This window comes from Mirounga angustirostris, unplaced genomic scaffold, assembly GCF_029215605.1.
Source record: "Mirounga angustirostris isolate CCGP_5_RB_7025 unplaced genomic scaffold, mMirAng1.0.hap1 SCAF_2, whole genome shotgun sequence".
Lineage (NCBI taxonomy): Eukaryota > Metazoa > Chordata > Mammalia > Carnivora > Phocidae > Mirounga > Mirounga angustirostris.
Window position 1 is genome coordinate 164,810,020 of NW_026991710.1, and position 9,969 is coordinate 164,819,988.

The window sequence follows — 9,969 nt, forward strand, 5'->3', positions numbered from 1 at the left end:
GGACCTGGACAGGAGTGGGAAGGAGGAAGGGAGCTGGGAGGGGCCCTTTAGGCAGGAGGAATAGTGGGTGCATAGTCATGGGGGCCTGAAGAAAGAGCACTGGACTGCTTTGAGAGCACGTGTGTCTCCATACAGAAGCTCATACACTTAAATCCAGGTTTCCATATTCCTCCTGTGGGGCCCACGCTGCAGAAGGAAAAGGCCCCTCCATGTTAGCTACAGGTTTAACTTTGGTGAATACTTGGATATTTAATGAGAAATGATATCAAGTCATTATTAAAATTATTAGAATTTCTTTACAATTACCTGCTCCTAGAATAAATGACCACATGAGACCCAAACCAAATATTTCTTTTGGGTACTCTCTGTATATTGTTAATGATAAAACTGGTTGATCTCTTAACAAAATAGAGCTCCAAAGAGACTTTCTTAGTGCCCGCTTTGTCCGTGCTCCCTGAAGGCAAAGCAAGGGAAAGGGGCCTTGGAAGATTCTCAGAGATTTGAGAGCAAAAGCAGCTACTTCAATTCAGTGACCTCTCTTTTTATCAAAGACAAATCCCGTAAGAGTCAATCAGGGCCTGGTTAGAAGGTGGAGCTCTCTAAGAGAGGGAACCTTCCCCACATTTTTACTGGGCTAACCCTCACCTCCCTGAGTGCATCTCACCTGGGGGAGAATCAGGGTGCTGTCACTGGATTTTGTTTCTGCAATAAAATCCTGATCAACACACATCGCTCAGACTTGACAACAATCTTCTCATCCTGATTACATTCCCACCCCCTATGAAAAACACTTTTTTCTCTTTTGTCCCCCTCTCTGCTCTATTCCTGCTCACATATGTATTCCCTTGGTACTTACACTCCCTCACTCTGCCCCATCAGGGTAAGCTGCTCGACAAGCTGAGGATTTTCTCAATCAATGGGAATAGTCATGTCCGTAAGTGTGCATCTCAGGAAGGCTCCTCCCCAGAAATCCTTGCTGAGGATGTTCCAAAACCTGAGGTTGCCCCTCACTCCCATTTGATACAACGTGTCACATTATAGTCTTTGTAACTGATTCTATATCTGCTGAAATATGTATAAATATAATATATATGAAAATTTGTAAGTACATATATTTAATTTCTTTCTTAACAGTCCTACTCTGTCTCTACTTTCAAGTCTTTGAGAATTGGCTAGTTGTAAATTACACATCATCAGTAATTGTCTGACAAGGGAGCCGGGATTCCTGACACCCCCACTTGCCGAGGGGACTGTGGACAGTGGGCTGTGAGCCACGGGCTTGGGCAATGAGCAGACTAACTTTTGTTCATTCCCGAGTGCTGAGCGCAGTGCCTGGCACAGAGTGGGCACTCAGGAGTGATTCAGCCAGTGGGTGGATCAGTGAGATCTCCTCCATGATTTAACTCCTGTGTTGATCAAACAAGATGAGGAGCTGACAAAAGCCCTGTCTTAGGGAGTGGGAGTGCTCAGAATTATGGCCGAGTGTATGGTGTGGCTTCTAACACGGGACCCTCACGGATGCAGAAGTGTCCTCCTGGTGAGACATGGGGAATAGTGGGCACAATGTTGGTGATGGGGACCTGGAGTAGGATTAGTTCTTCCAAGTAAGCTACTGTCTATCCACCGAGGGAGGAAGACCTTAGGTGGCTTTCTCCTCTGCCGCCATCTTTCTGGGCTCCATGTGGAGCTGGGAGAGAGCAGGGTCCTTCTTGCCATTCCAACCACTGGGAGAGATGAGCCCGATGTTACTGTTGTGCCTGGGACTTGTCCTGAGTAGACTTGCCTCCGAAGGAAGCTCTGCTTGGAGGTCAGGGAGGGAGATCTGGCATGTCAGCTCCTCATGCAGAAGCAGGGGAGCAATGTGAATGCACAGTCAAAGCCAGGCATGGTCAAGCTTTTCCTGTAAAGTCCCAGATAGTAAATAGTTCAGACTTTGTGGGTTGTACGGTCTCTGTTACAACTACTCATTTCTGCCATCTTAGTGCAAAGGCAGCCAGAGACAATACATAAATGCATGGTTCCAATAAAATTTTATTTACACAATAGGCACAGACCAGATTTGACCCATGGACTGTAGTTTGCTATCCCCTTCTTGAAGCTTATTATACTGACTTGACAACTTGATTTTGATCTCTGTGCTCCTGACTTTCTTTTTAATTAGCTGAATCCCACAGACCATGACTTCTGTATTTCTGACCCCAGCCTGGTCACCCAGCCCCAACCTCTGGCTGTGTCTTTTGCTTGGACTGTACTCTTGCTCCAGCTGATGCTGCCATTACTACACACAGAGAGACAGAGAGGAAGGACAAGGGAGCCGGTCAAGGGCAATGCCAGAGGAGACAGTGGAATTCTCAGGAGGAAAAATGCAGGTGTCTATCTCTGGGATGGATGGATAAAGAAAATAATTCAGCCAAGCTTCTTTTCTAAGTCAGCTGAGACTACTATTTAGAGTCTCCCTCACACAAAACCAACTCTAGAGTGCTAGGTGAGGCTCCAGGAGACATTTAGAGAACTCTGGTCCAGGCTGGCATATAGTCTGGGAGTTAAGGGCGAAAAATCTTTTTATTTTTTGGACGTCACCTGGAACCGATGGAGACCCTTGGAGGCTATGCATGTCATTCTGTCTCTTCTGTGTCAGGCCTCTCTTCTTGTCTCTAGCTGGACCTCGGAGGTGTCACTCTTCCTACACAGGCAGGAAACTCTTGGAATTCGATGGAGCCCTGGAGGTCACTGGATCTAATTTTATTGTGTTTTACTGATGAGTAAACAGAAACTCAGGGAGATAGAACAACTCACCCAACATCACATGGCTAGTGAACAGCAGAGCTGAGACCAGGACCCTGGTCTCCTGACTCTGACATCTGCCCTCAGTACCACACCTACTTTCCCCAATATGCTCTCTTCTCAGTGCCTCTCTCCCAGATTTCTTGAGGTGTTCATATTGAAGAACAAGCCAACATATGTGGAAAAGACCCCACAGCAGCTTACCCCTTCTTTCTGCCTGTTGCTCTAACCCATCCTCCACCCCCACTCCCACCCCCACCCCACCCAGGGAACCACCTCTGTAGCAGGTAGAGCATCCTCTGCAGGTAGCTCTGGTGTTTCTAGAATGAGAGTTCATTAGGAAAAGTAATTATTCAAATGACTCAGGCATAGCAAATTCTACCTTTCCCTCACTCCTCAACCCCCTGTGAGTTCTCAGGACACAGAGCCTCATCATCTGTATTCTTTCCATAAAATACGTACTCCAGTGGTGTGAGCTGATTGATAGGTATTCTTCCTATATTTTTTAAAAAGGCAAACACAAAATAAAAACAAGAGGACCGAGGAGATCTAATTAAGACTCCATAAAGCAGGGGCTGGTGTCTTCATGATCTGGCTGCAGTAAGATTGCTGTTTTCTTTCTACCCTGACACTGATATTTAAATGAGTTCTTAATTCCTCCTTTTGTGAAGAACAGGTTATCAGGCTCCTATTCATTAAGTTACTCCAGGGCCTGCAGGAGAGCTTAATGGTCGTTTAAATTAGCAGCGTCTGCCTTTAGCACCACTGGTGGGGTAAGAACAGGGAGTCCTGGGAAGGGAAATAAGTTTCCCAGGATTTGAGGGCTGAGGGACACAGCGAAAGATGAGTGACCTTGGAGGTATTTGGAGGACAGGCCCATCTATCCCTGGATCCACAGGACCAAGTTCAGACTCCTTACTGTGAATCGAAGGGCCTCCTGCTATTTCCTCTGCAGCTTGCCTCTCCTAGCCTGACTGATCCCTCCCCTCACCTCTTCTCCCCAGCCACACACACAGTGGTCCAGGGAGGGACTCACCCTCTGGGCAGCTCCTGCAGTTTCCTGTTCCTGGAACACCTCTCTTACTCTTCCTGTTTCCATCTGACTTTTTTCAAGACTCACCTCAAGACCCTCCTCTCTAGGAGGACATTTCTGACCACTGGATTCCTCCCTTATAACTGTCAGAGATTTTGAAAACACCTCTGAGAATATGCTGTTGCCCACTCTCCTAGTCCTGCCTGGACCCTAAAGCCTTATGGATGGGTTCTTCTTCAGATCTAGTGCTTGAATGGATGTTTGACTCATGTTGTTGAGGAGGGAAGAAGGGAGTAGGAGGAGGGGAAGGAGGAAGAGGGGCAGGGCAGGCTGTACAGGAGGGAAAAGCCATTTGACATTCAACACTCCTCTGGACCTGGGTATTTGGTGAAGAATTGAGATGATATTCTGCTTCCTGGTGACGTCCCTTTGTTCACCCAACCAATGCTGAACACTGGCTTTGAGCACTTCCTGCTCTCCACTTTCTGCTCTCCATCAGCCTGTAGACTTCATTCCAATGCACCCTTTCTTACCATTCCACCCCGATTTGTTGGGTTACCAAACTCAGGGCACATAGATGCTTCTTCAGGACCCCTTGGAAAGTGAAAGAGTTTAAAAGTGAATGGAATCCCTTACAAGAACACCCTCTCATCCACCAGTCATAGGGATCCAGACTCTTAGGTGCTGCAATTCCATGTGTCTCTTCATTTCAGGCGCAAACCATTTTAAGTTTCAGTAATGCCACACCTCAGATGCAGAAAGCCCTTTTACTATGGGGGCGCCTGGGTGGCACAGTCGCTTAAGCGCCCAGCGTTTGATTTCGGCTCAGGTCATGATCTCAAGGTCATGGGTTTGAATCCCGTGTCGGGCTCTGAGTTGGGCATGGAACCTGCTTAGGATTCTATCTGTCTTTCTTCCTCTGCCCCTCTCTAAAAAAAAAATAAAATAAAAATAAGCCCTTTTACTATTATTATTATTTTTGCTATGCCTATTAGATGTGCATGTTAAGTCAGGTTCCCCAGAAGCAGACCAAGAAAACACTCCTAGGAAAATGTAGGAGAGGGAGAAAGATAAACAGATGGGGAAGGGAAGAAGCCAAGTGAGGAGCTGACCTCCACTGACCCTACAGTGGAGCTCTGGAGCAGGAATTACTCCTCAGAGTTTGTCCTGGCTCTGGCAAATTTGCTGGGCTCTCACACTCCCAAATCAGTTATTGGCTAAGGAGGGAGGGAGGTGGGAACTCCCAGGCACTTCCGCTTTGGTCCTCTGGGCTGAGGGACACACCGACTTACAGGTGCAGCCTTTAGAGACAAAGCCTGCAGATGCAAGGAAGTGGGCGTGCAGAGGCAGGAGGATCCAGCGAGGTCCAGGTGAACCTTCACAAATGTGCACTGTAGTGTGTATGCCAAACCTAACATCCCTAGAAACTACAGACCTTATAAACCATAGGTAGCCAACCTTGTTATCTTGTACAGGAAAATGAGGTCCAGAGAAAGAGAGCAATTACTTCAAGTTGCACAGATTCAAGCAGAGTGGGGACTTGAAAGGACTTGAATGGGGGACTTCTGACCTTGGTCGAGGCCTCTTGTCTGACATCTAGCCTTCTGTCATCAATTTGGTATGAGGAAAAGATGTCCACTGGTAACCCACTTGGGTAAAACAATATATTGGTTCTAAATTTATCAACCATTATTTTCAAGGTAATTAATACTGATGCAAAAAGATTTCTTCTCTTTAAAAAGCATTTACAGATTTCCATTAAATTGCAAGGTCTCCTAGTGCCTGCAAGGTCAGATATTTTACAAGAAACCAAATACATGTTACAATTCAGGTTGCTTGCCTCTATCCTGCCATCCCCTTCTTTGCCCTGCCCCAACCTTTTGGATTACTGGAACGGGATCAAATGACGTGCCTACTTCCCTATAGGTGATCAGTGGATGAAATGGGAAGAAAACCCAGACCCCACATTAAACCAAGTTGAAGGCCAGTACTGTCCCGATGAGTCAATTTTTTATTTTTTAATTGCAGGTTTTAAAGGAAACCATAATAAAATTGCTCTATAGGGGCCCCTGGGTGGCTCAGTCGTTAAGCATCTGCCTTCGGCTCAGTTCATGGTCCCAGGGTCCTGGGATCGAGCCCCGCTTCGGGCTCCCTGCTTAGCGGGAAGGCTGCTTCTCCCTCTCCCGCTCCCCCTGCTTGTGTTCCCTCTCTCGCTGTGTATCTCTCTGTCAAATAAATAAATAAAATGTTTAAAAAAATAAAAAAAATAAAATTGCTCTATAGGGCTTAATGTGTTTGTTATCATTAAAAGCAGTTTGCTCAGCTAATTGTCAAGAAATGGGTATCATGTTTGCAAATTTATCTTACATGGCATCTGCATGAATTTTGAGCTCCAGTCTGTAAATACCGCCAAATTTTGAACACCGACAAATGCAAAACACTCCTCTCCACTGTGTGAAATTCTCCAGCAAAGTTTCTCAAGCAAATTACCTTGTGGCTGCAATCTTCTCCACACGACACATTTACTGTCCCCATTGTGGGCCTTTGAGGGGACAGAAAATGAGTTTGGCACAAAAAGCTGTCCTCGATTCCTCGCCTAAACAGTATCATATCTGCATTAGTCATAAATAAATAAACTTAAAATGCAAAAGGCAGTTGGAGTGTCATTACCAGCAAGTGTCAACAGTGTTACCTCCTTGCTAATAGCATTTTAAAAATTAGGGTTTTGCCACTGAAATTCTTCTGAGCGCCATTAACAAGTCATATGGAAAAGCAGTATAGATGTTTGACAAAGAGCAATTAGATTTTACAGCTTGTGTGAGTGAGAAGGATCCCAGGCAGAATGAAAAAGCCCAGAGATCAATCCCTGCTCCCAGCCACCAGTGTAAAATGAACCCAAGTAGTTTGGGGTGGGGAAGAATGGAGGGGAGTGTGTGTGACAGCATCTAATTGAAAACTGACAAATGAAACCAGTGACTGCCAGGACCAAGTAAACACACAGCTTCTTAGGCAGGTCATACTATCTTGGAGAGATTTCTTATTCCTAAAACAGAAGGTGCTTTTCTTATTTGGGTGCTTGACAGGGACCCAACTTGGGCTAATGTCCGTTGGGACTGTGGATAGATTTTAAAGAGGTGCTCCTAATGGATTGTCTGCTTTGAGACTTAGATGTCTTTTGAGTGAAATTGAGTGTGTTCCAGTGATGTTTGCTATCAATCCACTCACAGCTTTGAGAATCCTCGGACACGTGGCCTGAAACCCAGGAAGTGCACCCAGAATTTGGCAGTCCTGCCACAGCTGAAGCACGAGCAGGGCCCATCAGTGAAGATCGCTTGTGGCCAGGAGAGAGCAGCCCAGGAGGACAGCTATTCATCCATGTTTCATCTTACTTGAAATTAAATTAGAGATGCATAATGCTCCCTGTTGCAAAAGGTGCATGGGGTTTCTCAGTTGCTGAGCATACCTGGGGAGAATGTGGTTTAGGCCAATCTGGAGTCTCTTGTTATGGGTTAATTTTGGGGGCATTTTCCATGCTTTAAGAGATGTGTGTGTATCAAAAAAACCAAAACCAAAACCAAAACAAAAAGAGGTTCCTGCAATTAAGATTTAGAATCTATAAGAGACCTTGCGAGAGTAGCCAAGGGAGGTGGTGAAATTGTCTCCTGAATCCCTGCAACTGTTTAGTTTCTTGCTCAACGCAGGTGCAAGAATTAGGTCAGCTCTTGAAATCACCCAGACTTAAGATGTTACAATGCCGGGCGCCTGGGTGGCTCAGTTGGTTAAGTGACTGCCTTCGGCTCAGGTCATGATCCTGGAGTCCCAGGATCGAGTCCTGCATCGGGCTCCCTGCTCGGCAGGGAGTCTGCTTCTCCCTCTGACCCTCCTCCCTCTCATGCTCTCTGTCTCTCATTCTCTCTCTCTCTCAAATAAATAAATAAAATCTTTAAAAAAAAAAAAGATGTTACAATGCCGTGAAGTTCGGATTTTATATCACGATTTGTAGAAAGCTTTCCTCCAGTGTTTCGGGACCTGTTAGTTCATTTGTCAAATGGGAATAACAATAGTACCTCTCATAGGGTTGTTTAGGAGTGCTAAGACTTACACTAGATTCTGCACATGAAGGTGGACTACCTGTGTGTAGCAAGTGCTCACAAATGTTAACTACTATGATTCTTATTTCCAAAGGTAGGGTCGGACTCAGAACTCAGAAGGCAACATAAGGAATATGAAAACATAACAATGTATTTTAAGAAGCCCTCAGTCTTTTTGTTCAGACAAAGAAATAGAAACAACTGCCTGGCTTACCTCACAAGGTTTCTTTGAGCATTGAATGAGATGATGTATATGAAAGTACAGTAGTTGATTCGGTGAGATGTACATCTATAAGATTAGTTTTGAACAGCTTTCAATGTCCCCTTGCCTGTGTACAGGGTCAGCCCCCTTCAGCTATATGGACCTTTTCCTTCTCACTTTCTTGTATGTGACTTAAGGAAATTCCCCTGTGCATAATATGTGAGCTATAAGTACCCTTTTCGTTGCAGACAGGAGCCCATTTGTGCTTCTTCCAAGAGGGAGTGGCAAGGAGTGGGAGGGGGTGGCACTGTGGAGTCAGGCAGGTGGCCCACTGGGTGTGCAGCAAGTGTGGATTTGTCCCTGAACCTATTGAGGCTGGCTGTGTTCTGGGTCCCTCTGGACCTGAGAGGGCTCAGTCCTATTTGGGAAATGGAAGTAGCTTTTTAGCTTATCAAATGATTGTGAATGCCTTTACTTTAAAAGTGTTTGAGGATTTGTGTTTTGTTTTGTTTGTTTGTTTTTTAAGATTTTATTTATTTATTTGACACAGAGGGAGAGAGAGACACAGAGCAAGCACAAGCAGTGGGAACGGCAGGCAGGGGAGAGGCAGACCCCCACTGAGCAGGGAGCCTGATGTGGGGCATGATCCCAGGACCCTGGGATCATGACCTGAGCTGAAGGCAGATGCTTAACCGACTGAGCCACCCAGGCGCCCCAGGGGATTTCTGTTTTTGAAGAACTTTGGGCTGGCCTGGGGGAGGATTATGTTCACAGGTACTCAGGCACAGTAGCACTCCCCCAGAACCTGTGTGGACTTTTCTGAGGAAACAGCCCCTAAATGAAGAACCAGCTACATCTGGTCATTTCCGTGGGGTCTGTGTGCAAGCCCTGGGACCTCTGAACGTGGCCCCGGTTCCTCACATTGCCCATTTTATGCACAGGACAGGGTTGGTTTGCTAAGGCTTTGGCACCGGGCCCTGTTCTACCTGAGGCAGACATCGGGTCCCCAAGAACAGCCTTTCCTTATAGGTCAGACTCTTACCACCTCTCACCTGGGCACTAACGAGGCTGTGATGGTGTGAGACTTAGAATCTCTGTCCTTTCCTGACCCCAGACAGATTAGGATTAGTTTCTGTTGATCTCTGACAGCAGCCCTGCCCCCAGGCATACAGTCTACAGGATCAATCAACAAACCCTTCACTCACCAGGAATATAGGGCACCTATGATGTCAACTAATTGTCTTCTGATTGTAAGCAATAGAAACAGACTCTGACTAGTTTGGGGGCAGGAAGGGGAGAGTTTTTAGACACTTCTAATAGCTGCAGACTCCTAGTGTCCCCCAGAGCTGCTCTTCCCTTCTGCCAGCCAGAGACGACATTTCCTAGCCCCACCCTGACAGCCCCATGTGCCCGGATGTCCAATTTCTGGCCAATGAACATGAGCAGGAGTTGCACGAGCTACTTCTAGGCCTGGCCCCTAAGGCCTCGTTGGTTCTCCCCTGCACATCTTTTCCTCCTCCCTCTGGCTGGGGTAGCTTCACCTGGGGAGGGTTGTGAAGGCGCAGGGTGCTGAAGGTGGCCGAGCTGTGGCAGTCAGGGCCAGTATGTGACTGCGTGGAGCTGAACTGTCCCAGGAGGCTGCTATTGCACCAGGAATAAGCTTCTACTTTGTTTGAGCCTCTGCATTTTGGGGCTCTTTGTTTTAGCGGTTTGACCCTCACCCTAGTTAATTCAGGATAGTGAATCAGAGAATTGCTAACAACCAAGTCTTGAGAAGGCAGGGTGGGGCAGCCTAGGACACCTCAAGCAGAAAGATTCATGCATCTACTCTCTGGCCACTGCCATGAAGTAGACTCCTC